Below are 6,000 nucleotides of genomic sequence, written 5' to 3' on the forward strand. Positions count from 1 at the left end.
ACGTCCTCCCACTCCCCTGCCTCCCCACCCCCCCCCCCCACGATCTTTTTTTCCCTTCCTCCCCCTTCTCCAATTCGTCGTCCCTTTCCCTTCCGATAGGCTGCCGGGCGCGTGGGAAACCCGGAAGCACAAATACTTGCCTCCAATTGAGTTGCGATTGCAGATTGCGACGCATTCACTTGACTTCCGGGTTCTCAACACGAATATCTACACGTGCGCCGGGATCAAGGCTCCGAGTTAAAAATCATGCCCCAGATGACTGTGTTACTGTGCATGCAAAGTATTTACTCCCAGGAGCTAACTTAGAAGTGTGGACAAAAGTTAAATGCCTGCTCAACAAACACCACATCACAAAATTATTATTTTTTATTATAATTAGTTGCTAGCTCTAATGCCTAGAGTAGGTTTAACCCCTCTCATTTCTGTACATAAACTTTTGGTGTATGGGTGGAATATATATAGGAAGGATGGGCAGGGAGGATCACACACCCTTAATGCTCGATTTTCCATTCATTTAAATTGGGCTGGCTGCATTCTAAGTGCGTGATTCTCCCCACTCGACTTTTCTATATGTGGTCCAACCATATGCTGCTTTATGTCCAGACTAAAGAGGAAATTCTGCTCAATTCTGTTTTCTTTTCTCTCTCTCTCTCTCTCTCTCTCTCTCAATTGTTATTCTTCTATTAAGGGTGTACAACTGACAGCTCCGTGTCCAAATTCATTCCTTCACCAAACGTGTCAGACTGCCAAAGGACTCAATAAGTCTGATACATTGATGCCTCATAATAGCTTTAATTTCCTGTTCTCCATTTATTTATACATTCCATTCGAGTGCTGGGAAACATTAAGAATTGTTCTTAAAAATGGATTTTCATTGCCGGACTGTGCTTAAAATTTCAATAACAAATGCCACCTGCAAGTTGTGATGTAGGATTATCCTGGACTTCAGTTCCCATTGAAAGTACTTTCTCACCCTTCCACTTAATTTCTTTTTTGTGCTCTTCTTGCATTGCTTTTCCTCTTTACATTCTTTTTTTCCATTTAACTGGCAGCTTGGCTTAGTTGGTAACGCTCACCTCTGATAACCCTGGGTTCAAGCCCCATTCCATGCCTTCAATGTGTAATCTAGGCTAACAGTTCAGTTCAGTACAGTACTGAGGAAGTGCTACATAGTCAGAAGTGCTGTTTTTTGGATGAGATGTTAAACAAAATCCCTATCTTGGGTGGAAATAAAAGATCCCATGGCAATTTTTTGAAGAAGAGCAGGAAGTATCCTGGTGTCCTAGGAACAGGAGTGGGCCATTTAGCCCCTTGAGTCTGTTCTGCCATTCAATCTGATCATGGCTGATCCGAATCTCAACTCCGTTTACCTGCCTTTGTATATCTATTGATACCCTTACCTAACAAAAATATCGATCTCATTGAAAATTTCAATTGACCCAGCATCCAAAGCCTTTTGGAAGAGAGAATTTCAGATTTCCACTACCCTTTGTGTCAAAAAATGCTTCTTGATTTCACTCCTAAATGGCCTAATTTTAAGTTTGTGCCCCCCCTCCCCCCCCACCACCGGCCCCGTTCTGGATTCCTCCACCAGATGGAATAGTTTCTCTGCATCTACCCTATCGAATCCTTTTATCAGATTAGATCGCCCTTCAACCTTTTAAACACAAGGGAATACAGGCCAAGTTCATAAAGAGAGTTTATGCTACCTGTCCTCATAATTTAATCCTTTAAGCCCCTAGCCAGTACTCCTCCCTCACCAAAACAGATGAACTGATCATTTATCTTATTGCAATTTGTTCTGTGATTTTCAAATGCGAAGGATTCGAAAATTCCATTTCCACACCATTCACCTGAGGAAGGAGGAAGCCTCCAAAAGCTTGTGGAATTTAAAATAAATTTGTTGGACTATAACTTGGTGTTGTAAAATTGTTTACAATTGTCAACCCCAGTCCATCACCGGCATCTCCACATCAATCTTCGTCATGAATAAGGAATCATTTCAAGAGATGGTGATAGATCTGTTTCTTTCGTGAATGACTATGTGAATGCTTCAAACAGATGACAATCCTACAGTACTGTCTTCATCTTTGCATTCCCACTGTGTTGAAATCATGACTCATCATGACTCTTACCCTAATTTTATTCTTTTTCAGGATCTCAAAACTGCAGAGCTCCTTATGTTGCTCAGTTTTCCTTTCCTCTTTCAAGGTACAAGCTTTTAAAGCACAATCTTAGTGCCACATAATTGCTGCTTTGTGATTTTTCTTATTTTCTCTCTTACCATTTTAACATTAGTGATAACCTGCACTATGTGCCTTGCCCGTCACCTAGGCTTCCCAAGAAAACAAAAAAAGCTCGAGATGATCAATATTCAGATCCATCCTTGTTTTGTAACCTGTCTGTTCCAGCCTTATTCAGGCAGTGATGGGTGACTGGTTCAGCAATTTGAACTACTGTTTATTTACTTTGAACATAGCCAGCAATTTCAGAAAAAGCACATTTTTGCAAGTTACATGCACACTTTACTAAATATTATTGGTGAGGCTAGAATTATAGAATTTTACAACACAGGAGGAGGTCATTTGGCCCCCTGCACCTGCAACAGTGTTCCGAAACAGCTATGAAGAAAAATAGTATCATAACAATGTTCGTAAGATCTTCTAAAGATTTTACAAACATTCTTATGATACAGTTTCTCTGGCTAACTGAACGTTTTGGGTAGATGGAGTTAAGATAATGATCAGCCATAATCTAACTGAATGGCGAACAGGCTCGAGGGGGTGAATAGCCTACTCCTAGTCCTATGTTCCTTCCCATGTTCCTGACCATCCATATGGCGGTGCTTGTCCCCTGGAATATATTCTTTACTGTATGCTGTTTTAAATTTAGGCACACATTGTATGTTGTTGATACATTTCATGGAATTCTTTGCACTTCTCAGCATTTTAGAGGTTTTGGTAACTTTGATGCCCAGGAATTTCAACAGCTTTTTGTTGCAGCTAATGCTGGTTTAGTGCCAAAAAGAAGCCTGTTTGAACTTGATGCGCTGCTAATACATAAGGTTCTGCTTCACTAAACATGGCGTGCTATATAACTTCTGTTGCCATTTACTGCTCTTTCCCACTAGCAGTATAACAAGTCACATTACTTTGAAAGATCAAGTGGCTGAATCACTGCTTGTTTCAGCAGTAATTTTAACTACTTTCAACTGAGTGATTTAACTCACTGCTGATAGTAAGTCAAGTTGCAGTGAGTTGGAATAATGGCTCAGCAGTAAATGTACATGATTACCACCAAGAAACTTCCGAAACATGAATTATCCCTCACAGTTCAAATATCTGTCTCAAGGATTTTTTTTAAATTGGAAATAACTGAAATTTCATTAAAAACTTTATTGGTGTCAATATTCCCTCCTGCTCTCCTAAAGTACTGATTTGTGGTGGATTTGATTCCATGGATGCCCACTGGTATCTTGTCTAAGTGGTCAAACTTAATATGTGATCCTAGATAGCAAATTGCAGCAAGGTGTTCAAATGTAGATGAGGCATCATAGCTGAGCCCATTCCTGTCCTTGGCTAACACCACACACACTTTACAGCAGTGGTCACTGTACAGTGATCAGGAGTAGGAACACTCTCTCATTTTTCTCCTCCCTAATCCAGGTGCATTGGGGTCAATTGTAATGCCTTAACTTTAATCATCAAACTTAGCAATGGTCGAAAATTGAACCTGGGACATCCTGTCCTGTACAGCTCAGGTGCTACTAATCACAAGGCCGTTGGGGAGCTTAAGATGCAGTAGATCAAAATATTCAGCATTAGTGAGACAATAATAAATGTAAAAGACACCTATACTGTTTCTAAGCTTCGTAGTCCAAACATCTGTCTCAATGATTTTTCGGTTGGATATATTCAGATTTTCACAGACTTGTTTTGAGTTAAACCAGCTCAGTTCTAATAATACTGTGGTTTTAAGGTTAAGTTATCGCTGGAAATAGTCAGAAGCTCTGCTACAATGGTCTGGAATTTCCTCAAAATTGGGCTGAAGCCCTTTCTAAAAAAAAAAGGGTGTGCCTGCTGATGGCCTCTGGAGAGAATTGTACACGAGTTTCCTGGGTCTGCTCATTTGCATTCCCATTGGTGCAGTTATTGGTGTAAAACTGGTGTAAGCAGCTGAGCTGACCTGGAAACTCCTGCGCAGCCTTTAAAAAGACAGTTCTGCCTGTACTCTTTAGCATAAGACTGGGGAACAAACAGTTAAGAGAGAAACAGTGATTGGCTCTTTCACTTCACTCTCTGATAACTTCACTGCATATCTTAGCAATACTTTTATTATACTTTAGTGATCATAAATCTATACAAGTACCATCTGTGCCCGGAGCACAGCTGGGCATGGTACAAAGCCAGAGAAGAAGAATGCAAACTTCACTCATTCAGACCTGCAAGCCCTCCTGAAGAGTTTCAAAGGGAGGACAAACAGACCTCTGAGTGTACTACCAAGTCACCCAGAATTATCACTCAGGCCACCTGAACGGTGGTGGCACTGACACCGACTGCCAACACTCGCACCCCCAAAGGACAGAACAGTGCCGCAAAAAGTTCCACATCCTTAGCAGGGAGTAATAGTAACCTTTTGTAATGTCGTTCTTGAATTTGTTTCTTATTATAAGCAAATCGATGACAATTTATAGCACTGGATGTGCTCAGCTACACGGTGGATATATTTTACAATTGGTGAAGTTCAGGTTATGAAACATTAATACACTTGCATCATATTGCTCTGTCTGCAATTTGTAGGCTGTCATTAATGCATTTAAATGGGTTAAAACTCGCCTTTTTAAAAAAAAAAGCAAGCAGGGTAATGTAATACAAAGCTTTTATAAAATTAGCTGATTGGAAAATAGACCCCCTCCCAGTGTCATAGTACGCTCCTCTGTAGTGTAAAATGTCTTACTAGATATTATGCTTGATTGGTTGGAAAAGCCTGAAGATTTATGTGTCTTTTACACTGTTCTTTATTTGTTGGATAAATAGTATCATCATTTGAAAAAAAATTAAAGGACAGAAGAGAAGCTTTGAGGTGCAATGTTAAGGAAGGCAAAGGCTCTCAAACTTGCTGACCGTGCCAACATCTGCAGCATTGCGCACCGCAGGATGACATTCTTGATCAGTGACTTTTTTGGAAACATTGAAACTTGGGCTCAAGCATTTCCTTAAGGATTTCCTTTGAGGACTTCAACGGCTTCTGATACAGCACGTGCAAATGAAAAATCGGAAAAGTCTGTCTCCCAAGGACTAAAGTCACTGGATGACATCTGGAAATAGCTATCTTTGCAAACTGCTGCACAACCTTCCTGGAAGCTACTGAGGATGTGGCATCACTTCCTGTAAATTCTGCTTGTCCCTAGGAATTTCTTTTCTATGTTTTAACTAAGGATTAAATGAATCATTTGGAAAGGAATTGGCAGCTGTCAGAAGATAGTTATTTTTAATGAAACACGTGCCATTGAGTTAAGTTCTTTTAAGAAAATGCATTCCTAAGAAATATACATAAGGAAGGCACGGCCTCTTATTATCTCCATACTGTACAATGAACTATCCGTGTGTGTGTGTGCTCGCCACTGATGGCAGCTGCAATATTACACGAGAAACAATAAACTTTTAAGCCATCATAAAAATTATGTTGAGAAATTCATAACGGTTATCATTGAAATATATGAGAAACCATGCTGTGGTGGGACAATGTATGCACTTTGTCTGGTTAAGCACCATTTGAATAATGACATCCTCATAGGGGTGCACTTTCCAGCCCTGCTGCTTAGATTGCGAACTTTCTGCTCGCACATTAGGAATGGTGAACTCCGCCAAATCTACATGGGTCAGCTTCATTATATATGCAACAAGAATTCCTAGCCTGGATTGGGCCTGCCACCAGGAGCTCGCTGAATGGGGAGAGGCAGGGGAACAGGGGGTGGTGGTGAAGTATAATGCAGCCATA

The 6,000-nt window shown here is 40.5% G+C and overlaps 1 long non-coding RNA gene across 1 annotated transcript in view; it reads left to right on the plus strand.

Annotated features, from left to right (window-relative positions):
• The window catches only part of LOC137332962 (uncharacterized), a 33,862-nt gene extending 28,193 nt beyond the window's left edge, over positions 1-5,669 (plus strand). Inside the window, exon 3 of the long non-coding RNA XR_010965768.1 lies at positions 5,037-5,669. This is a non-coding gene — a long non-coding RNA (uncharacterized lncRNA). The remainder of the gene's footprint in view (positions 1-5,036) is intronic.
• The last annotated feature ends 331 nt before the right edge of the window (positions 5,670-6,000 follow it).

Source organism: Heptranchias perlo, chromosome 15 (assembly GCF_035084215.1).
Source record: "Heptranchias perlo isolate sHepPer1 chromosome 15, sHepPer1.hap1, whole genome shotgun sequence".
In the NCBI taxonomy this organism is placed as follows: domain Eukaryota; kingdom Metazoa; phylum Chordata; class Chondrichthyes; order Hexanchiformes; family Hexanchidae; genus Heptranchias; species Heptranchias perlo.